Below are 24794 nucleotides of genomic sequence, written 5' to 3' on the forward strand. Positions count from 1 at the left end.
GACGACAACTTGGTTTAGCGTCAGGACAACTAGGGTTAGCGTCAGGACAACTAGGGTTAGCGTCAGGACAACTAGGGTTAGCGTCACGACAACTAGGGTTAGCGTCACGACAGCTAGGGTTAGCGTCAGGACAACTAGGGTTAGCATCAGGACAACTAGGGTTAGCGTCAGGACAACTAGGGTTGGCGTCAGGACAACTAGGGTTAGCGTTAGGACAACTAGGGTTAGCGTCAGGACAACTAGGGTTAGCGTCACGACAACTAGGGTTAGCGTCAGGACAACTAGGGTTAGCGTCAGGACAACTAGGGTTAGCGTCAGGACAACTAGGGTTAGCGTCAGGACAACTAGGGTTAGCGTCAGGACAACTAGGGTTAGCGTCAGGATAACTAGGGTTAGCGTCAGGACAACTAGGGTTAGCGTCAGGACAACTAGGGTTAGCATCAGGACAACTAGGGTTAGCGGCACGACAACTAGGGTTAGCATCAGGACAACTAGGGTTAGCGTCAGGACAACTAGGGTTAGCGTCAGGACAACTAGGGTTAGCGTCAGGATAACTAGGGTTAGCGTCACGACAACTAGGGTTAGCGTCAGGACAACTAGGGTTAGCGTCACGACAACTAGGGTTAGCGTCAGAACAACTAGGGTTAGCGTTACGACAACTAGGGTTAGCGTCAGGACAACTAGGGTTAGCGTCAGGACAACTAGGGTTAGCGTCAGGACAACTAGGGTTAGCGTCACGACAACTAGGGTTAGCGTCACGACAACTAGGGTTAGCGTCAGGACAACTCGGGTTAGCGTCAGGACAACTAGGGTTAGCGTCAGGACAACTAGGGTTAGCGTCAGGACAACTAGGGTTAGCGTCACGACAACTAGGGTTAGCGTCAGGACAACTAGGGTTATCGTCAGGACAACTAGGGTTAGCGTCAGGACAACTAGGGTTAGCGTCAGGACAACTAGGGTTAGCGTCACAACTAGGGTTAGCATCAGGACAACTAGGGTTAGCGTCACGACAACTAGGGTTAGCGTCAGGACAAGTAGGGTTAGCGTCAGGACAAATCGGGTTAGCGTCAGGACAACTAGGGTTAGCGTCAGGACAACTAGGGTTAGCGTCAGGACAACTCGGTTAGCGTCAGGACAACTCGGGTTAGCGTCAGGACAACTCGGGTTAACGTCAGGACAACTCGGGTTAGCGTCAGGACAACTAGGGTTAGCGCCAGGACAACTAGGGTTAGCGCCATTACAACTAGGGTTAGCGCCAGGACAACTAGGTTTAGCGCCAGGACAACTAGGGTTAGCGCCAGGACAACTAGGGTTAGCTCCAGGACAACTAGGGTTAGCGTCAGGACAACTAGGGTTAGCGTCAGGACAACTAGGGTTAGCGTCAGGACAACTAGGGTAAGCGTCAGGACAACTAGGGTTAGCGTCAGGACAACTAGGGTTAGCGTCAGGACAACTAGGGTTAGCGCCAGGACAACTAGGGTTAGCGCCAGGACAACTAGGGTTAGCGCCAGGACAACTAGGGTTAGCATCAGGACAACTAGGGTTAGCATCAGGACAACTAGGGTAAGCGTCAGGACAACTAGGGTTAGCGTCAGGACAACTAGGGTTAGCGTCAGGACAACTAGGGATAGCGTCAGGGCAACTAGGGTTAGCGTCAGGACAACTAGGGTTAGCGTCAGGACAACTAGGGTTAGCGTCGGGACAACTAGGGTTAGCGTCACGACAACTAGGGTTAGCCTCAGGACAACTAGGGTTAGCGTCGGGACAACTAGGGTTAGCATCAGGACAACTAGGGTTAGCGTCAGGACAACTAGGGTTAGCGTCAGGACAACTAGGGTTAGCGTCAGGACAACTAGCGTTAGCGTCACGACAACTAGGGTTAGCGTCAGGACAACTAGGGTTAGCGTCAAGACAACTAGGGTTAGAGTCAGGCCAACTAGGGTTAGCGTCAGGACAACTAGGGTTAGCGTCAGGACAACTAGGGTTATCGTCAGGACAACTAGGGTTAGCGTCAGGACAACTAGGGTTAGCGTCTGGACAACTAGGGTTAGCGTCACAACTAGGGTTAGCATCAGGACAACTAGGGTTAGCGTCAGGACAACTAGGGTTAGCGTCAGGACAACTAGGGTTAGCGTCAGGACAACTAGGGTTAGCGTCACGACAACTAGGGTTAGCGTCAGGACAACTATGGTTAGCGTCACGACAACTAGGGTTAGCGTCAGGACAACTAGGGTTAGCGTCACGACAACTAGGGTTAGCGTCAGGACAACTAGGGTTAGCGTCAGGACAACTAGGGTTAGCGTCAGGACAACTAGGGTTAGCGTCAGGACAACTAGGGTTAGCGTCAGGACAACTAGGGTTAGCGTCACGACAACTAGGGTTAGCGTCAGGACAACTAGGGTTAGCGTCAGGACATATAGGGTTAGCGTCAGGACAACTAGGGTTAGCGTCACGACAACTAGGGTTAGCGTCAGGACACCTAGGGTTAGCGTCACGACAACTAGGGTTAGCGTCAGGACAACTAGGGTTAGCGTCAGGACAACTAGGGTTAGCGTCAGGACAACTAGGGTTAGCGTCAGGACAACTAGGGTTAGCGTCAGGACAACTAGGGTTAGCGTCGGGACAACTAGGGTTAGCGTCAGGACAACTAGGGTTAGCCTCAGGACAACTAGGGTTAGCGTCGGGACAACTAGGGTTAGCATCAGGACAACTAGGGTTAGCGTCAGGACAACTAGGGTTAGCGTCAGGACAACTAGGGTTAGCGTCAGGACAACTAGCATTAGCGTCACGACAACTAGGGTTAGCGTCAGGACAACTAGGGTTAGCGTCACGACAACTAGGGTTAGAGTCAGGACAACTAGGGTTAGCGTCAGGACAACTAGGGTTAGCGTCAGGACAACTAGGGTTATCGTCAGGACAACTAGGGTTAGCGTCAGGACAACTAGGGTTAGCGTCAGGACAACTAGGGTTAGCGTCACAACTAGGGTTAGCATCAGGACAACTAGGGTTAGCGTCACGACAACTAGGGTTAGCGTCAGGACAACTAGGGTTAGCGTCAGGACAACTAGGGTTAGCGTCAGGACAACTAGGGTTAGCGTCACGACAACTAGGGTTAGCGTCAGGACAACTAGGGTTAGCGTCACGACAACTAGGGTTAGCGTCAGGACAACTAGGGTTAGCGTCACGACAACTAGGGTTAGCGTCACGACAACTAGGGTTAGCGCAGGACAACTAGGGTTAGCGTCAGGACAACTAGGGTTAGCGTCAGGACAACTAGGGTTAGCGTCAGGACAACTAGGGTTAGCGTCAGGACAACTAGGGTTAGCGTCAGGACAACTAGGGTTAGCGTCACGACAACTAGGGTTAGCGTCAGGACAACTAGGGTTAGCGTCAGGACATATAGGGTTAGCGTCAGGACATATAGGGTTAGCGTCAGGACAACTAGGGTTAGCGTCAGGACAACTAGGGTTAGCGTCAGGACACCTAGGGTTAGCGTCACGACAACTAGGGTTAGCGTCAGGACAACTAGGGTTAGCGTCAGGACAACTAGGGTTAGCGTCAGGACAACTAGGGTTAGCGTCACGACAACTAGGGTTAGCTTCAGGACAACTAGGGTTAGCGTCAGGACAACTAGGGTTAGCGTCAGGACAACTAGGGTTAGCGTCACGACAACTAGGGTTAGCGTCAGGACACCTAGGGTTAGCGACACGACAACTAGGGTTAGCGTCAGGACAACTAGGGTTATCGTCAGGACAACTGGGGTTAGCGTCAGGACAACTAGGGTTAGCGTCAGGACAACTAGCGTTAGCGTCACGACAACTAGGGTTAGCGTCAGGACAACTAGGGTTAGCGTCAGGACAACTAGCGTTAGCGTCACGACACCTAGGGTTAGCGTCACGACAACTAGGGTTAGCGTCAGGACAACTAGGGTTAGCATCAGGACAACTAGGGTTAGCGTCAGGACAACCAGGGTTAGCGTCAGGACAACTAGGGTTAGCGTCGGGACAACTAGGGTTAGCGTCAGGACAACTAGGGTTAGCCTCAGGACAACTAGGGTTAGCGTCGGGACAACTAGGGTTAGCATCAGGACAACTAGGGTTAGCGTCAGGACAACTAGGGTTAGCGTCAGGTCAACTAGCATTAGCGTCACGACAACTAGGGTTAGCGTCAGGACAACTAGGGTTAGCGTCACGACAACTAGGGTTAGAGTCAGGACAACTAGGGTTAGCGTCAGGACAACTAGGGTGAGCGTCAGGACTACTAGGGTTATCGTCAGGACAACGAGGGTTAGCGTCAGGACAACTAGGGTTAGCGTCAGGACAACTAGGGTTAGCGTCACAACTAGGGTTAGCATCAGGACAACTAGGGTTAGCGTCACGACAACTAGGGTTAGCGTCAGGACAACTAGGGTTAGCGTCAGGACAACTAGGGTTAGCGTCAGGACAACTAGGGTTAGCGTCACGACAACTAGGGTTAGCGTCAGGACAACTAGGGTTAGCGTCACGACAACTAGGGATAGCGTCAGGACAACTAGGGTTAGCGTCACGACAACTAGGGTTAGCGTCAGGACAACTAGGGTTAGCGCAGGACAACTAGGGTTAGCGTCAGGACAACTAGGGTTAGCGTCACGACAACTAGGGTTAGCGTCAGGACAACTAGGGTTAGCGTCAGGACAACTAGGGTTAGCGTCAGGACAACTAGGGTTAGCGTCAAGACAACTAGGGTTAGCGTCACGACAACTAGGGTTAGCTTCAGGACAACTAGGGTTAGCGTCAGGACAACTAGGGTTAGCGTCACGACAACTAGGGTTAGCGTCACGACAACTAGGGTTAGCGTCAGGACACCTAGGGTTAGCGACACGACAACTAGGGTTAGCGTCAGGACAACTAGGGTTATCGTCAGGACAACTAGGGTTATCGTCAGGACAACTAGGGTTAGCGTCAGGACAACTAGGGTTAGCGTCAGGACAACTAGGGTTAGCGTCAGGACAACTAGGGTTAGCGTCACGACAACTAGGGTTATCGTCAGGACAACTAGGGTTATCGTCAGGACAACTAGGGTTAGCGTCGGGACAACTAGGGTTAGCGTCACGACAACTAGGGTTATCCTCAGGACAACTAGGGTTAGCGTCGGGACAACTAGGGTTAGCATCAGGACAACTAGGGTTAGCGTCACGACAACTAGGGTTAGCGTCACGACAACTAGGGTTAGCGTCACGACAACTAGGGTTAGCGTCACGACAACTAGGGTTAGAGTCAGGACAACTAGGGTTAGCGTCAGGACAACTAGGGTTAGCGTCAGGACAACTAGGGTTATCGTCAGGACAACTAGGGTTAGCGTCAGGACAACTAGGGTTAGCGTCTGGACAACTAGGGTTAGCGTCACAACTAGGGTTAGCTTCAGGACAACTAGGGTTAGCGTCAGGACAACTAGGGTTAGCGTCACGACAACTAGGGTTAGCGTCACGACAACTAGGGTTAGCGTCAGGACACCTAGGGTTAGCGACACGACAACTAGGGTTAGCGTCAGGACAACTAGGGTTATCGTCAGGACAACTAGGGTTAGCGTCAGGACAACTAGGGTTAGCGTCAGGACAACTAGCGTTAGCGTCACGACAACTAGGGTTAGCGTCAGGACAACTAGGGTTTGCGTCACGACAACTAGGGTTAGAGTCAGGACAACTAGGGTTAGCGTCAGGACAACTAGGGTTAGCGTCAGGACAACTAGGGTTATCGTCAGGACAACTAGGGTTAGCGTGAGGACAACTAGGGTTAGCGTCAGGACAACTAGGGTTAGCGTCACAACTAGGGTTAGCATCAGGACAACTAGGGTTAGCGTCACGACAACTAGGGTTAGCGTCAGGACAAGTAGGGTTAGCGTCAGGACAAATCGGGTTAGCGTCAGGACAACTAGGGTTAGCGTCAGGACAACTAGGGTTAGCGTCAGGACAACTCGGTTAGCATCAGGACAACTCGGGTTAGCGTCAGGACAACTCGGGTTAACGTCAGGACAACTCGGGTTAGCGTCAGGACAACTAGGGTTAGCGCCAGGACAACTAGGGTTAGCGCCATTAGAACTAGGGTTAGCGCCAGGACAACTAGGGTTAGCGCCAGGACAACTAGGTTTAGCGCCAGGACAACTAGGGTTAGCGCCAGGACAACTAGGGTTAGCTCCAGGACAACTAGGGTTAGCGTCAGGACAACTAGGGTTAGCGTCAGGACAACTAGGGTTAGCGTCAGGACAACTAGGGTAAGCGTCAGGACAACTAGGGTTAGCGTCAGGACAACTAGGGTTAGCGTCAGGACAACTAGGGTTAGCGCCAGGACAACTAGGGTTAGCGCCAGGACAACTAGGGTTAGAGCCAGGACAACTAGGGTTAGCATCAGGACAACTAGGGTTAGCATCAGGACAACTAGGGTAAGCGTCAGGACATCTAAGGTTAGCGTCAGGACAACTAGGGTTAGCGTCAGGACAACTAGGGATAGCGTCAGGGCAACTAGGGTTAGCGTCAGGAGAACTAGGGTTAGCGTCAGGACAACTAGGGTTAGCGTCGGGACAACTAGGGTTAGCGTCACGACAACTAGGGTTAGCCTCAGGACAACTAGGGTTAGCGTCGGGACAACTAGGGTTAGCATCAGGACAACTAGGGTTAGCGTCAGGACAACTAGGGTTAGCGTCAGGACAACTAGGGTTAGCGTCAGGACAACTAGCGTTAGCGTCACGACAACTAGGGTTAGCGTCACGACAACTAGGGTTAGCGTCACGACAACTAGGGTTAGAGTCAGGACAACTAGGGTTAGCGTCAGGACAACTAGGGTTAGCGTCAGGACAACTAGGGTTATCGTCAGGACAACTAGGGTTAGCGTCAGGACAACTAGGGTTAGCATCTGGACAACTAGGGTTAGCGTCACAACTAGGGTTAGCATCAGGACAACTAGGGTTAGCGTCAGGACAACTAGGGTTAGCGTCAGGACAACTAGGGTTAGCGTCAGGACAACTAGGGTTAGCGTCACGACAACTAGGGTTAGCGTCAGGACAACTAGGGTTAGCGTCACGACAACTAGGGTTAGCGTCAGGACAACTAGGGTTAGCGTCACGACAACTAGGGTTAGCGTCAGGACAACTAGGGTTAGCGTCAGGACAACTAGGGTTAGCGTCAGGACAACTAGGGTTAGCGTCACGACAACTAGGGTTAGCGTCAGGACAACTAGGGTTAGCGTCAGGACAACTAGGGTTAGCGTCAGGACAACTAGGGTTAGCGTCACGACAACTAGGGTTAGCGTCAGGACAACTAGGGTTAGCGTCAGGACATATAGTGTTAGCGTCAGGACAACTAGGGTTAGCGTCACGACAACTAGGGTTAGCGTCAGGACACCTAGGGTTAGCGTCACGACAACTAGGGTTAGCGTCAGGACAACTAGGGTTAGCGTCGGGACAACTAGGGTTAGCGTCAGGACAACTAGGGTTAGCGTCAGGACAACTAGGGTTAGCGTCAGGATAACTAGGGTTAGCATCGGGACAACTAGGGTTAGCGTCGGGACAACTAGGGTTAGCGTCAGGACAACTAGGGTTAGCGTCGGACAACTAGGGTTAGCGTCACGACAACTAGGGTTAGCGTCAGGACAACTAGGGTTAGCGTCACAACAACTAGGGTTAGCATCAGGACAACTAGGGTTAGCGTCACGACAACTAGGGTTAGCGTCAGGCTAACTAGGGTTAGCGTCAGGACAACTAGGGTTAGCGTCAGGACAACTAGGGTTAGCGTCACGACAACTAGGGTTAGCGTCAGGACAACTAGGGTTAGCGTCAGGACAACTAGGGTTAGCGTCACGACAACTAGGGTTAGCGTCCCGACAACTAGGGTTAGCATCAGGACAACTAGGGTTAGCGTCACGACAACTAGGGTTAGCGTCAGGACAACTAGAGTTAGCGTCAGGACAACTAGGGTTAGCGTCACGACAACTAGGGTTAGCGTCAGGACAACTAGGGTTAGCGTCAGGACAACTAGGGTTAGCGTCAGGACAACTAGGGTTAGCGTCACGACAACTAGGGTTAGCGTCCCGACAACTAGGGTTAGCGTCAGGACAACTAGGGTTAGCGTCACGACAACTAGGGTTAGCGTCAGGACAACTAGAGTTAGCGTCAGGACAACTAGGGTTAGCGTCACGACAACTAGGGTTAGCGTCACGACAACTAGGGTTACCGTCAGGACAAATAGGGTTACCGTCAGGACAACTAGGGTTAGCGTCAGGACAACTAGGGTTACCGTCAGGACAACTAGGGTTAGCGTCAGGACAACTAGGGTTAGCGTCAGGACAACTAGGGTTTGCGTCAGGACAACTAGGGTTAGCGTCAAGGCATCTAGGGTTAGCGTCAGGACAACTAGGGTTAGCGTCAGGACAACTAGGGTTAGCGTCAGGACAACTAGAGTTAGCGTCACGACAACTAGGGTTAGCGTCAGGACAACTAGGGTTAGCGTCAGGACAACTAGGGTTAGCGTCACGACAACTAGGGTTAGCGTCAGGACAACTAGGGTTAGCGTCACGACAACTAGGGTTAGCGTCAGGACAACTAGGGTTAGCGTCAGGACAACTAGGGTTAGCGTCAGGACAACTAGGGTTAGCGTCAGGACAACTAGGGTTAGCGTCAGGAAAAGTAGGGTTAGCGTCAGGACAACTAGGGTTAGCGTCAGGACAACTAGGGTTAGCGTCAGGACAACTAGGGTTAGCGTCAGGACAACTAGGGTTAGCGTCACGACAACTAGGGTTAGCGTCAGGACAACTAGGGTTAGCGTCACGACAACTAGGGTTAGCGTCAGGACAACTAGGGTTAGCGTCAGGACAACTAGGGTTAGCGTCAGGACAACTAGTGTTAGCCTCAGGACAACTAGGGTTAGCGTCGGGACAACTAGGGTTAGCATCAGGACAACTAGGGTTAGCGTCAGGACAACTAGGGTTAGCGTCCGGACAACTAGGGTTAGCGTCAGGACAAGTAGGGTTTGCGTCAGGACAAGTAGGGTTAGCGTCAGGACAAGTAGGGTTAGCGTCAGGACAAGTAGGATTAGTGTCAGGACAACTAGGGTTAGCATCAGAACAACTAGGGTTAGCGTCAGGACAACTAAGGTTAGCGTCTGGACAACTAGGGTTAGCGTCAGGACAACTAGGGTTAGCGTCAGGACAACTAGGGTTAGCGCCAGGACAACTAGGGTTAGCGCCAGGACAACTAGGTTTAGCGCCAGGACAACTAGGGTTAGCGCCAGGACAACTAGGGTTAGCTCCAGGACAACTAGGGTTAGCGTCAGGACAACTAGGGTTAGCGTCAGGACAACTAGGGTTAGCGTCAGGACAACTAGGGTTAGCGTCAGGACAACTAGGGTTAGCGTCAGGACAACTAGGGTTAGCGCCAGGACAACTAGGGTTAGCGTCGGGACAACTAGGGTTAGCGTCAGGACAACTAGGGTTAGCGTCAGGACAACTAGGGTTAGCGTCAGGATAACTAGGGTTAGCATCGGGACAACTAGGGTTAGCGTCGGGACAACTAGGGTTAGCGTCAGGACAACTAGGGTTAGCGTCAGGACAACTAGGGTTAGCGTCACGACAACTAGGGTTAGCGTCAGGACAACTAGGGTTAGCGTCACAACAACTAGGGTTAGCATCAGGACAACTAGGGTTAGCGTCACGACAACTAGGGTTAGCGTCAGGCTAACTAGGGTTAGCGTCAGGACAACTAGGGTTAGCGTCAGGACAACTAGGGTTAGCGTCAGGACAACTAGGGTTAGCGTCACGACAACTAGGGTTAGCGTCAGGACAACTAGGGTTAGCGTCAGGACAACTAGGGTTAGCGTCACGACAACTAGGGTTAGCGTCCCGACAACTAGGGTTAGCATCAGGACAACTAGGGTTAGCGTCACGACAACTAGGGTTAGCGTCAGGACAACTAGAGTTAGCGTCAGGACAACTAGGGTTAGCGTCACGACAACTAGGGTTAGCGTCAGGACAACTAGGGTTAGCGTCAGGACAACTAGGGTTAGCGTCAGGACAACTAGGGTTAGCGTCACGACAACTAGGGTTAGCGTCCCGACAACTAGGGTTAGCGTCAGGACAACTAGGGTTAGCGTCACGACAACTAGGGTTAGCGTCAGGACAACTAGAGTTAGCGTCAGGACAACTAGGGTTAGCGTCACGACAACTAGGGTTAGCGTCACGACAACTAGGGTTACCGTCAGGACAACTAGGGTTACCGTCAGGACAACTAGGGTTAGCGTCAGGACAACTAGGGTTACCGTCAGGACAACTAGGGTTAGCGTCAGGACAACTAGGGTTAGCGTCAGGACAACTAGGGTTAGCTTCAGGACAACTAGGGTTAGCGTCAGGACAACTAGGGTTTGCGTCAGGACAACTAGGGTTAGCGTCAAGGCATCTAGGGTTAGCGTCAGGACAACTAGGGTTAGCGTCAGGACAACTAGGGTTAGCGTCAGGACAACTAGAGTTAGCGTCACGACAACTAGGGTTAGCGTCAGGACAACTAGGGTTAGCGTCAGGACAACTAGGGTTAGCGTCACGACAACTAGGGTTAGCTTCAGGACAACTAGGGTTAGCGTCACGACAACTAGGGTTAGCGTCAGGACAACTAGGGTTAGCGTCAGGACAACTAGGGTTAGCGTCAGGACAACTAGGGTTAGCGTCAGGACAACTAGGGTTAGCGTCAGGACAACTAGGGTTAGCGTCAGGACAACTAGGGTTAGCGTCACGACAACTAGGGTTAGCGTCAGGACAACTAGGGTTAGCGTCACGACAACTAGGGTTAGCGTCAGGACAACTAGGGTTAGCGTCAGGACAACTAGGGTTAGCGTCAGGACAACTAGTGTTAGCCTCAGGACAACTAGGGTTAGCGTCGGGACAACTAGGGTTAGCATCAGGACAACTAGGGTTAGCGTCAGGACAACTAGGGTTAGCGTCCGGACAACTAGGGTTAGCGTCAGGACAAGTAGGGTTTGCGTCAGGACAAGTAGGGTTAGCGTCAGGACAAGTAGGGTTAGCGTCAGGACAAGTAGGATTAGTGTCAGGACAACTAGGGTTAGCATCAGAACAACTAGGGTTAGCGTCAGGACAACTAAGGTTAGCGTCTGGACAACTAGGGTTAGCGTCAGGACAACTAGGGATAGCGTCAGGACAACTAGGGTTAGCGCCAGGACAACTAGGGTTAGCGCCAGGACAACTAGGTTTAGCGCCAGGACAACTAGGGTTAGCGCCAGGACAACTAGGGTTAGCTCCAGGACAACTAGGGTTAGCGTCAGGACAACTAGGGTTAGCGTCAGGACAACTAGGGTTAGCGTCAGGACAACTAGGGTTAGCGTCAGGACAACTAGGGTAAGCGTCAGGACAACTAGGGTTAGCGTCAGGACAACTAGGGTTAGCGTCAGGACAACTAGGGTTAGCGTCAGGACAACTAGGGTTAGCGCCAGGACAACTAGGGTTAGCGCCAGGACAACTAGGGTTAGCGCCAGGACAACTAGGGTTAGCATCAGGACAACTAGGGTTAGCATCAGGACAACTAGGGTAAGCGTCAGGACAACTAAGGTTAGCGTCAGGACAACTAGGGTTAGCGTCAGGACAACTAGGGATAGCGTCAGGGCAACTAGGGTTAGCGTCAGGACAACTAGGGTTAGCGTCAGGACAACTAGGGTTAGCGTCGGGACAACTAGGGTTAGCGTCACGACAACTAGGGTTAGCCTCAGGACAACTAGGGTTAGCGTCGGGACAACTAGGGTTAGCATCAGGACAACTAGGGTTAGCGTCAGGACAACTAGGGTTAGCGTCAGGACAACTAGGGTTAGCGTCAGGACAACTAGCGTTAGCGTCACGACAACTAGGGTTAGCGTCACGACAACTAGGGTTAGCGTCACGACAACTAGGGTTAGAGTCAGGACAACTAGGGTTAGCGTCAGGACAACTAGGGTTAGCGTCAGGACAACTAGGGTTATCGTCAGGACAACTAGGGTTAGCGTCGGGACAACTAGGGTTAGCGTCACGACAACTAGGGTTAGCCTCAGGACAACTAGGGTTAGCGTCGGGACAACTAGGGTTAGCATCAGGACAACTAGGGTTAGCGTCAGGACAACTAGGGTTAGCGTCAGGACAACTAGGGTTAGCGTCAGGACAACTAGCGTTAGCGTCACGACAACTAGGGTTAGCGTCACGACAACTAGGGTTAGAGTCAGGACAACTAGGGTTAGCGTCAGGACAACTAGGGTTAGCGTCAGGACAACTAGGGTTATCGTCAGGACAACTAGGGTTAGCGTCAGGACAACTAGGGTTAGCGTCACAACTAGGGTTAGCATCAGGACAACTAGGGTTAGCGTCAGGACAACTACGGTTAGCGTCAGGACAACTAGGGTTAGCGTCAGGACAACTAGGGTTAGCGTCAGGACAACTAGGGTTAGCGTCACGACAACTAGGGTTAGCGTCAGGACAACTAGGGTTAGCGTCACGACAACTAGGGTTAGCGTCAGGACAACTAGGGTTAGCGTCAGGACAACTAGGGTTAGCGTCAGGACAACTAGGGTTAGCGTCAGGACAACTAGGGTTAGCGTCACGACAACTAGGGTTAGCGTCAGGACAACTAGGGTTAGCGTCAGGACAACTTGGGTTAGCGTCACGACAACTAGGGTTAGCGTCAGGACAACTAGGGTTAGCGTCAGGACATATAGTGTTAGCGTCAGGACAACTAGGGTTAGCGTCACGACAACTAGGGTTAGCGTCAGGACAACTAGGGTTAGCGTCAGGACAACTAGGGTTAGCGTCAGGACAACTAGGGTTAGCGTCAGGAAAAGTAGGGTTAGCGTCAGGACAACTAGGGTTAGCGTCAGGACAACTAGGGTTAGCGTCAGGACAACTAGGGTTAGCGTCAGGACAACTAGGGTTAGCGTCACGACAACTAGGGTTAGCGTCAGGACAACTAGGGTTAGCGTCACGACAACTAGGGTTAGCGTCAGGACAACTAGGGTTAGCGTCAGGACAACTAGGGTTAGCGTCAGGACAACTAGTGTTAGCCTCAGGACAACTAGGGTTAGCGTCGGGACAACTAGGGTTAGCATCAGGACAACTAGGGTTAGCGTCAGGACAACTAGGGTTAGCGTCCGGACAACTAGGGTTAGCGTCAGGACAAGTAGGGTTTGCGTCAGGACAAGTAGGGTTAGCGTCAAGACAAGTAGGGTTAGCGTCAGGACAAGTAGGATTAGTGTCAGGACAACTAGGGTTAGCATCAGAACAACTAGGGTTAGCGTCAGGACAACTAAGGTTAGCGTCTGGACAACTAGGGTTAGCGTCAGGACAACTAGGGTTAGCGTCAGGACAACTAGGGTTAGCGCCAGGACAACTAGGGTTAGCGCCAGGACAACTAGGTTTAGCGCCAGGACAACTAGGGTTAGCGCCAGGACAACTAGGGTTAGCTCCAGGACAACTAGGGTTAGCGTCAGGACAACTAGGGTTAGTGTCAGGACAACTAGGGTTAGCGTCAGGACAACTAGGGTTAGCGTCAGGACAACTAGGGTTAGCGTCAGGACAACTAGGGTTAGCGTCAGGACAACTAGGGTTAGCGTCAGGACAACTAGGGTTAGCGTCAGGACAACTAGCGTTAGCGTCACGACAACTAGGGTTAGCGTCACGACAACTAGGGTTAGCGTCACGACAACTAGGGTTAGAGTCAGGACAACTAGGGTTAGCGTCAGGACAACTAGGGTTAGCGTCAGGACAACTAGGGTTATCGTCAGGACAACTAGGGTTAGCGTCAGGACAACTAGGGTTAGCGTCTGGACAACTAGGGTTAGCGTCACAACTAGGGTTAGCATCAGGACAACTAGGGTTAGCGTCAGGACAACTAGGGTTATCGTCAGGACAACTAGGGTTAGCGTCAGGACAACTAGGGTTAGCGTCTGGACAACTAGGGTTAGCATCAGGACAACTAGGGTTAGCGTCAGGACAACTAGGGTTAGCGTCAGGACAACTAGGGTTAGCGTCAGGACAACTAGGGTTAGCGTCACGACAACTAGGGTTAGCGTCAGGACAACTAGGGTTAGCGTCACGACAACTAGGGTTAGCGTCAGGACAACTAGGGTTAGCGTCAGGACAACTAGGGTTAGCGTCAGGACAACTAGGGTTAGCGTCAGGACAACTAGGGTTAGCGTCAGGACAACTAGGGTTAGCGTCAGGACAACTAGGGTTAGCGTCAGGACAACTAGGGTTAGCGTCACGACAACTAGGGTTAGAGTCAGGACAACTAGGGTTAGCGTCAGGACAACTAGGGTTAGCGTCAGGACAACTAGGGTTAGCGTCAGGACAACTAGGGTTAGCGTCAGGACAACTAGGGTTAGCGTCAGGACAACTAGGGTTAGCGTCACGACAACTAGGGTTAGAGTCAGGACAACTAGGGTTAGCGTCAGGACAACTAGGGTTAGCGTCAGGACAACTAGGGTTATCGTCAGGACAACTAGGGTTAGCGTCAGGACAACTAGGGTTAGCGTCTGGACAACTAGGGTTAGCGTCACAACTAGGGTTAGCATCAGGACAACTAGGGTTAGCGTCAGGACAACTACGGTTAGCGTCAGGACAACTAGGGTTAGCGTCAGGACAACTAGGGTTAGCGTCAGGACAACTAGGGTTAGCGTCACGACAACTAGGGTTAGCGTCAGGACAACTAGGGTTAGCGTCACGACAACTAGGGTTAGCGTCAGGACAACTAGGGTTAGCGTCAGGACAACTAGGGTTAGCGTCAGGACAACTAGGGTTAGCGTCAGGACAACTAGGGTTAGCGTCACGACAACTAGGGTTAGCGTCAGGACAACTAGGGTTAGCGTCAGGACAACTAGGGTTAGCGTCACGACAACTAGGGTTAGCGTCAGGACAACTAGGGTTAGCGTCAGGACATATAGTGTTAGCGTCAGGACAACTAGGGTTAGCGTCACGACAACTAGGGTTAGCGTCAGGACAACTAGGGTTAGCGTCAGGACAATTAGGGTTAGCGTCAGGACAACTAGGGTTAGCGTCAGGAAAAGTAGGGTTAGCGTCAGGACAACTAGGGTTAGCGTCAGGACAACTAGGGTTAGCGTCAGGACAACTAGGGTTAGCGTCAGGACAACTAGGGTTAGCGTCACGACAACTAGGGTTAGCGTCAGGACAACTAGGGTTAGCGTCACGACAACTAGGGTTAGCGTCAGGACAACTAGGGTTAGCGTCAGGACAACTAGGGTTAGCGTCAGGACAACTAGTGTTAGCCTCAGGACAACTAGGGTTAGCGTCGGGACAACTAGGGTTAGCATCAGGACAACTAGGGTTAGCGTCAGGACAACTAGGGTTAGCGTCCGGACAACTAGGGTTAGCGTCAGGACAAGTAGGGTTTGCGTCAGGACAAGTAGGGTTAGCGTCAAGACAAGTAGGGTTAGCGTCAGGACAAGTAGGATTAGTGTCAGGACAACTAGGGTTAGCATCAGAACAACTAGGGTTAGCGTCAGGACAACTAAGGTTAGCGTCTGGACAACTAGGGTTAGCGTCAGGACAACTAGGGTTAGCGTCAGGACAACTAGGGTTAGCGCCAGGACAACTAGGGTTAGCGCCAGGACAACTAGGTTTAGCGCCAGGACAACTAGGGTTAGCGCCAGGACAACTAGGGTTAGCTCCAGGACAACTAGGGTTAGCGTCAGGACAACTAGGGTTAGTGTCAGGACAACTAGGGTTAGCGTCAGGACAACTAGGGTTAGCGTCAGGACAACTAGGGTTAGCGTCAGGACAACTAGGGTTAGCGTCAGGACAACTAGGGTTAGCGTCAGGACAACTAGGGTTAGCGTCAGGACAACTAGCGTTAGCGTCACGACAACTAGGGTTAGCGTCACGACAACTAGGGTTAGCGTCACGACAACTAGGGTTAGAGTCAGGACAACTAGGGTTAGCGTCAGGACAACTAGGGTTAGCGTCAGGACAACTAGGGTTATCGTCAGGACAACTAGGGTTAGCGTCAGGACAACTAGGGTTAGCGTCTGGACAACTAGGGTTAGCGTCACAACTAGGGTTAGCATCAGGACAACTAGGGTTAGCGTCAGGACAACTAGGGTTATCGTCAGGACAACTAGGGTTAGCGTCAGGACAACTAGGGTTAGCGTCTGGACAACTAGGGTTAGCATCAGGACAACTAGGGTTAGCGTCAGGACAACTAGGGTTAGCGTCAGGACAACTAGGGTTAGCGTCAGGACAACTAGGGTTAGCGTCACGACAACTAGGGTTAGCGTCAGGACAACTAGGGTTAGCGTCACGACAACTAGGGTTAGCGTCAGGACAACTAGGGTTAGCGTCAGGACAACTAGGGTTAGCGTCAGGACAACTAGGGTTAGCGTCAGGACAACTAGGGTTAGCGTCAGGACAACTAGGGTTAGCGTCAGGACAACTAGGGTTAGCGTCAGGACAACTAGGGTTAGCGTCACGACAACTAGGGTTAGCGTCAGGACAACTAGGGTTAGCGTCAGGACATATAGTGTTAGCGTCAGGACAACTAGGGTTAGCGTCACGACAACTAGGGTTAGCGTCAGGACACCTAGGGTTAGCGTCACGACAACTAGGGTTAGCGTCAGGACAACTAGGGTTAGCGTCGGGACAACTAGGGTTAGCGTCAGGACAACTAGGGTTAGCGTCAGGACAACTAGGGTTAGCGTCAGGATAACTAGGGTTAGCATCGGGACAACTAGGGTTAGCGTCGGGACAACTAGGGTTAGCGTCAGGACAACTAGGGTTAGCGTCAGGACAACTAGGGTTAGCGTCACGACAACTAGGGTTAGCGTCAGGACAACTAGGGTTAGCGTCACGACAACTAGGGTTAGCGTCAGGACAACTAGGGTTAGCGTCACGACAACTAGGGTTAGCGTCAGGCTAACTAGGGTTAGCGTCAGGACAACTAGGGTTAGCGTCAGGACAACTAGGGTTAGCGTCAGGACAACTAGGGTTAGCGTCAGGACAACTAGGGTTAGCGTCAGGACAACTAGGGTTAGCGTCACGACAACTAGGGTTAGCGTCAGGACAACTAGGGTTAGCGTCAGGACAACTAGGGTTAGCGTCAGGACAACTAGGGTTAGCGTCACGACAACTAGGGTTAGCGTCCCGACAACTAGGGTTAGCATCAGGACAACTAGGGTTAGCGTCACGACAACTAGGGTTAGCGTCAGGACAACTAGAGTTAGCGTCAGGACAACTAGGGTTAGCGTCACGACAACTAGGGTTAGCGTCAGGACAACTAGGGTTAGCGTCAGGACAACTAGGGTTAGCGTCAGGACAACTAGGGTTAGCGTCACGACAACTAGGGTTAGCGTCCCGACAACTAGGGTTAGCGTCAGGACAACTAGGGTTAGCGTCACGACAACTAGGGTTAGCGTCAGGACAACTAGAGTTAGCGTCAGGACAACTAGGGTTAGCGTCACGACAACTAGGGTTAGCGTCACGACAACTAGGGTTAGCGTCAGGACAACTAGGGTTAGCGTCAGGACAACTAGGGTTAGCGTCAGGACAACTAGGGTTAGCTTCAGGACAACTAGGGTTAGCGTCAGGACAACTAGGGTTTGCGTCAGGACAACTAGGGTTAGCGTCAAGGCATCTAGGGTTAGCGTCAGGACAACTAGGGTTAGCGTCAGGACAACTAGGGTTAGCGTCAGGACAACTAGAGTTAGCGTCACGACAACTAGGGTTAGCGTCAGGACAACTAGGGTTAGCGTCAGGACAACTAGGGTTAGCGTCACGACAACTAGGGTTAGCGTCAGGACAACTAGGGTTAGCGTCACGACAACTAGGGTTAGCGTCAGGACAACTAGGTTTAGCGTCAGGACAACTAGGGTTAGCGTCAGGACAACTAGGGTTAGCGTCAGGACAACTAGGGTTAGCGTCAGGACAAGTAGGGTTAGCGTCAGGACAACTAGGGTTAGCGTCAGGACAACTAGGGTTAGCGTCAGGACAACTAGGGTTAGCGTCACGACAACTAGGGTTAGCGTCAGGACAACTAGGGTTAGCGTCACGACAACTAGGGTTAGCGTCAGGACAACTAGGGTTAGCGTCAGGACAACTAGGGTTAGCGTCAGGACAACTAGGGTTAGCGTCAGGACAACTAGGGTTAGCGTCAGGACAAGTAGGGTTAGCGTCAGGACAACTAGGGTTAGCGTCAGGACAACTAGGGTTAGCGTCAGGACAACTAGGGTTAGCGTCAGGACAGCTAGGGTTAGCGTCACGACAACTAGGGTTAGCGTCACGACAACTAGGGTTAGCGTCAGGACAACTAGGGTTAGCGTCAGGACAACTAGGGTTAGCGTCAGGACAACTAGGGTTAGCGTCAGGACAAGTAGGGTTAGCGTCAGGACAAGTAGGGTTAGCGTCAGGACAAGTAGGGTTAGCGTCAGGACAACTCGGTTAGCGTCAGGACAACTCGGGTTAGCGTCAGGACAACTCGGGTTAACGTCAGGACAACTCGGGTTAGCGTCAGGACAACTAGTGTTAGCCTCAGGACAACTAGGGTTAGCGTCGGGACAACTAGGGTTAGCATCAGGACAACTAGGGTTAGCGTCAGGACAACTAGGGTTAGCGTCCGGACAACTAGGGTTAGCGTCAGGACAAGTAGGGTTTGCGTCAGGACAAGTAGGGTTAGCGTCAGGACAAGTAGGATTAGTGTCAGGACAACTAGGGTTAGCATCAGAACAACTAGGGTTAGCGTCAGGACAACTAAGGTTAGCGTCTGGACAACTAGGGTTAGCGTCAGGACAACTCGGGTTAGCGTCAGGACAACTCGGGTTAGCGTCAGGACAACTAGGGTTAGCGTCAGGACAACTAGGGTTATCGTCAGGACAACTAGGGTTAGCGTCTGGACAACTAGGGTTAGCGTCAGGACAACTAGGGTTAGCGTCAGGACAAGTAGGGTTAGCGTCAGGACAACTAGGGTTAGCGTCAGGACAACTAGGGTTAGCGTCAGGACAACTAGGGTTAGCCTCAGGACAACTAGGGTTAGCCTCAGGACAAGTAGGGTTAGCGTCAGGACAAGTAGGGTTAGCGTCAGGACAAGTAGGGTTAGCGTCAGGACAACTAGGGTTAGCGTCAGGACAGCTAGGGTTAGCGTCAGGACAGCTAGGGTTAGCGTCACGACAACTAGGGTTAGCGTCACGACAACTAGGGTTAGCGTCAGGACAACTAGGGTTAGCGTCAGGACAACTAGGGTTAGCGTCAGGACAAGTAGGGTTAGCGTCAGGACAAGTAGGGTTAGCGTCAGGACAAGTAGGGTTAGCGTCAGGACAAATCGGGTTAGCGTCAGGACAACTAGGGTTAGCGTCAGGACAACTAGGGTTAGCGTCAGGACAACTCGGTTAGCGTCAGGACAACTCGGGTTAGCGTCAGGACAACTCGGGTTAACATCAGGACAACTCGGGTTAGCGTCAGGACAACTAGTGTTAGCCTCAGGACAACTAGGGTTAGCGTCGGGACAACTAGGGTTAGCGTCAGGACAACTAGGGTTAGCGTCCGGACAACTAGGGTTAGCGTCCGGACAACTAGGGTTAGCGTCAGGACAAGTAGGGTTTGCGTCAGGACAAGTAGGGTTAGCGTCACGACAACTAGGGTTAGCGTCCCGACAACTAGGGTTAGCATCAGGACAACTAGGGTTAGCGTCACGACAACTAGGGTTAGCGTCAGGACAACTAGAGTTAGCGTCAGGACAACTAGGGTTAGCGTCACGACAACTAGGGTTAGCGTCAGGACAACTAGGGTTAGCGTCAGGACAACTAGGGTTAGCGTCAGGACAACTAGGGTTAGCGTCACGACAACTAGGGTTAGCGTCCCGACAACTAGGGTTAGCGTCAGGACAACTAGGGTTAGCGTCACGACAACTAGGGTTAGCGTCAGGACAACTAGAGTTAGCGTCAGGACAACTAGGGTTAGCGTCACGACAACTAGGGTTAGCGTCACGACAACTAGGGTTAGCGTCAGGACAACTAGGGTTAGCGTCAGGACAACTAGGGTTAGCGTCAGGACAACTAGGGTTAGCTTCAGGACAACTAGGGTTAGCGTCAGGACAACTAGGGTTTGCGTCAGGACAACTAGGGTTAGCGTCAAGGCATCTAGGGTTAGCGTCAGGACAACTAGGGTTAGCGTCAGGACAACTAGGGTTAGCGTCAGGACAACTAGAGTTAGCGTCACGACAACTAGGGTTAGCGTCAGGACAACTAGGGTTAGCGTCAGGACAACTAGGGTTAGCGTCACGACAACTAGGGTTAGCGTCAGGACAACTAGGGTTAGCGTCACGACAACTAGGGTTAGCGTCAGGACAACTAGGTTTAGCGTCAGGACAACTAGGGTTAGCGTCAGGACAACTAGGGTTAGCGTCAGGACAACTAGGGTTAGCGTCAGGACAAGTAGGGTTAGCGTCAGGACAACTAGGGTTAGCGTCAGGACAACTAGGGTTAGCGTCAGGACAACTAGGGTTAGCGTCACGACAACTAGGGTTAGCGTCAGGACAACTAGGGTTAGCGTCACGACAACTAGGGTTAGCGTCAGGACAACTAGGGTTAGCGTCAGGACAACTAGGGTTAGCGTCAGGACAACTAGGGTTAGCGTCAGGACAACTAGGGTTAGCGTCAGGACAAGTAGGGTTAGCGTCAGGACAACTAGGGTTAGCGTCAGGACAACTAGGGTTAGCGTCAGGACAACTAGGGTTAGCGTCAGGACAGCTAGGGTTAGCGTCACGACAACTAGGGTTAGCGTCACGACAACTAGGGTTAGCGTCAGGACAACTAGGGTTAGCGTCAGGACAACTAGGGTTAGCGTCAGGACAACTAGGGTTAGCGTCAGGACAAGTAGGGTTAGCGTCAGGACAAGTAGGGTTAGCGTCAGGACAAGTAGGGTTAGCGTCAGGACAACTCGGTTAGCGTCAGGACAACTCGGGTTAGCGTCAGGACAACTCGGGTTAACGTCAGGACAACTCGGGTTAGCGTCAGGACAACTAGTGTTAGCCTCAGGACAACTAGGGTTAGCGTCGGGACAACTAGGGTTAGCATCAGGACAACTAGGGTTAGCGTCAGGACAACTAGGGTTAGCGTCCGGACAACTAGGGTTAGCGTCAGGACAAGTAGGGTTTGCGTCAGGACAAGTAGGGTTAGCGTCAGGACAAGTAGGATTAGTGTCAGGACAACTAGGGTTAGCATCAGAACAACTAGGGTTAGCGTCAGGACAACTAAGGTTAGCGTCTGGACAACTAGGGTTAGCGTCAGGACAACTCGGGTTAGCGTCAGGACAACTCGGGTTAGCGTCAGGACAACTAGGGTTAGCGTCAGGACAACTAGGGTTATCGTCAGGACAACTAGGGTTAGCGTCTGGACAACTAGGGTTAGCGTCAGGACAACTAGGGTTAGCGTCAGGACAAGTAGGGTTAGCGTCAGGACAACTAGGGTTAGCGTCAGGACAACTAGGGTTAGCGTCAGGACAACTAGGGTTAGCCTCAGGACAACTAGGGTTAGCCTCAGGACAAGTAGGGTTAGCGTCAGGACAAGTAGGGTTAGCGTCAGGACAAGTAGGGTTAGCGTCAGGACAACTAGGGTTAGCGTCAGGACAGCTAGGGTTAGCGTCAGGACAGCTAGGGTTAGCGTCACGACAACTAGGGTTAGCGTCACGACAACTAGGGTTAGCGTCAGGACAACTAGGGTTAGCGTCAGGACAACTAGGGTTAGCGTCAGGACAAGTAGGGTTAGCGTCAGGACAAGTAGGGTTAGCGTCAGGACAAGTAGGGTTAGCGTCAGGACAAATCGGGTTAGCGTCAGGACAACTAGGGTTAGCGTCAGGACAACTAGGGTTAGCGTCAGGACAACTCGGTTAGCGTCAGGACAACTCGGGTTAGCGTCAGGACAACTCGGGTTAACATCAGGACAACTCGGGTTAGCGTCAGGACAACTAGTGTTAGCCTCAGGACAACTAGGGTTAGCGTCGGGACAACTAGGGTTAGCGTCAGGACAACTAGGGTTAGCGTCCGGACAACTAGGGTTAGCGTCCGGACAACTAGGGTTAGCGTCAGGACAAGTAGGGTTTGCGTCAGGACAAGTAGGGTTAGCGTCAGGACAAGTAGGGTTAGCGTCAGGACAAGTAGGATTAGCGTCAGGACAACTAGGGTTAGCATCAGAACAACTAGGGTTAGCGTCAGGACAACTAAGGTTAGCGTCTGGACAACTAGGGTTAGCGTCAGGACAACTAGGTTTAGCGTCAGGACAACTAGGGTTAGCGTCAGTACAACTAGGGTTAGCGCCAGGACAACTAGGGTTAGCATCAGGACAACTAGGGTTAGCATCAGAACAACTAGGGTTAGCATCAGAACAACTAGGGTAAGCGTCAGGACAACTAGGGTTAGCGTCAGGACAACTAGGGTTAGCGTCAGGACAACTAGGGTGAGCGTCAGGACAACTTGGGTTAGCGTCAGGACAACTAGGGTTAGCGTCAGGACAACTAGGGATAGCGTCAGGACAACTAGGGTTAGCGTCAGGACAACTAGGGTTAGCGTCAGGACAACTAGGGTTAGCGTCAGGACAACTAGGGTTAGCGTCGGGACAACTAGGGTTAGCATCAGGACAACTAGGGTTAGCCTCAGGACAACTAGGGTTAGCGTCGGGACAACTAGGGTTAGCATCAGGACAACTAGGGTTAGCGTCAGGACAACTAGGGTTAGCGTCACGACAACTAGGGTTAGAGTCAGGACAACTAGGGTTAGCGTCAGGACAACTAGGGTTAGCGTCAGGACAACTAGGGTTAGCGTCAGGACAACTAGGGTTAGCGTCAGGACAACTAGGGTTAGCGTCAGGACAACTAGGGTTAGCGTCAGGACAACTAGGGTTAGCGTCACAACTAGGGTTAGCATCAGGACAACTAGGGTTAGCGTCACGACAACTAGGGTTAGCGTCAGGACAAGTAGGGTTAGCGTCAGGACAAATCGGGTTAGCGTCAGGACAACTAGGGTTAGCGTCAGGACAACTAGGGTTAGCGTCAGGACAACTCGGTTAGCGTCAGGACAACTCGGGTTAGCGTCAGGACAACTCGGGTTAACGTCAGGACAACTCGGGTTAGCGTCAGGACAACTAGGGTTAGCGCCAGGACAACTAGGGTTAGCGCCAGGACAACTAGGGTTAGCGCCAGGACAACTAGGGTTAGCGCCAGGACAACTAGGTTTAGCGCTAGGACAACTAGGGTTAGCGCCAGGACAACTAGGGTTAGCTCCAGGACAACTAGGGTTAGCGTCAGGACAACTAGGGTTAGCGTCAGGACAACTAGGGTTAGCGTCAGGACAACTAGGGTTAGCGTCAGGACAACTAGGGTAAGCGTCAGGACAAATAGGGTTAGCGTCAGGACAACTAGGGTTAGCGTCAGGACAACAAGGGTTAGCGTCAGGACAACTAGGGTTAGCGCCAGGACAACTAGGGTTAGCGCCAGGACAACTAGGGTTAGCATCAGGACAACTAGGGTTAGCATCAGGACAACTAGGGTAAGCGTCAGGACAACTAGGGTTAGCGTCAGGACAACTAGGGTTAGCGTCAGGACAACTAGGGTTAGCGTCAGAACAACTAGGGTAAGCGTCAGGACAACTAGGGTTAGCGTCAGGACAACTAGGGTTAGCGTCAGGACAACTAGGGATAGCGTCAGGACAACTAGGGTTAGCGTCAGGACAACTAGGGTTAGCGTCAGGACAACTAGGGTTAGCGTCGGGACAACTAGGGTTAGCGTCAGGACAACTAGGGTTAGCCTCAGGACAACTAGGGTTAGCGTCCGGACAACTAGGGTTAGCATCAGGACAACTAGGGTTAGCGTCAGGACAACTAGGGTTAGCATCAGGACAACTAGGGTTAGCGTCAGGACAACTAGCATTAGCGTCACGACAACTAGGGTTAGCGTCAGGACAACTAGGGTTAGCGTCACGACAACTAGGGTTAGAGTCAGGACAACTAGGGTTAGCGTCAGGACAACTAGGGTTAGCGTCAGGACAACTAGGGTTATCGTCAGGACAACTAGGGTTAGCGTCAGGACAACTAGGGTTAGAGTCAGGACAACTAGGGTTAGCGTCACAACTAGGGTTAGCATCAGGACAACTAGGGTTAGCGTCACGACAACTAGGGTTAGCGTCAGGACAACTAGGGTTAGCGTCAGGACAACTAGGGTTAGCGTCAAGACAACTAGGGTTAGCGTCAGGACAACTAGGGTTAGCGTCACGACAACTAGGGTTAGCGTCAGGACAACTAGGGTTAGCGTCACGACAACTAGGGTTAGCGTCAGGACAACTAGGGTTAGCGTCAGGACAACTAGGGTTAGCGTCAGGACAACTAGGGTTAGCGTCACGACAACTAGGGTTAGCGTCAGGACAACTAGGGTTAGCGTCAGGACAACTAGGGTTAGCGTCAGGACAACTAGGGTTAGCGTCACGACAACTAGGGTTAGCGTCAGGACAACTAGGGTTAGCGTCAGGACATATAGGGTTAGCGTCAGGACAACTAGGGTTAGCGTCACGACAACTAGGGTTAGCGTCAGGACACCTAGGGTTAGCGTCACGACAACTAGGGTTAGCGTCAGGACAACTAGGGTTAGCGTCAGGACAACTAGGGTTAGCGTCAGGACAACTAGGGTTAGCGTCACGACAACTAGGGTTAGCTTCAGGACAACTAGGGTTAGCGTCAGGACAACTAGGGTTAGCGTCAGGACAACTAGGGTTAGCGTCGGGACAACTAGGGTTAGCGTCAGGACAACTAGGGTTAGCGT

Source organism: Phyllobates terribilis, unplaced genomic scaffold (genome assembly GCF_046119375.1).
Source record: "Phyllobates terribilis strain yellow unplaced genomic scaffold, ASM4611937v1 Scaffold_10__3_contigs__length_209671492, whole genome shotgun sequence".
Lineage (NCBI taxonomy): Eukaryota > Metazoa > Chordata > Amphibia > Anura > Dendrobatidae > Phyllobates > Phyllobates terribilis.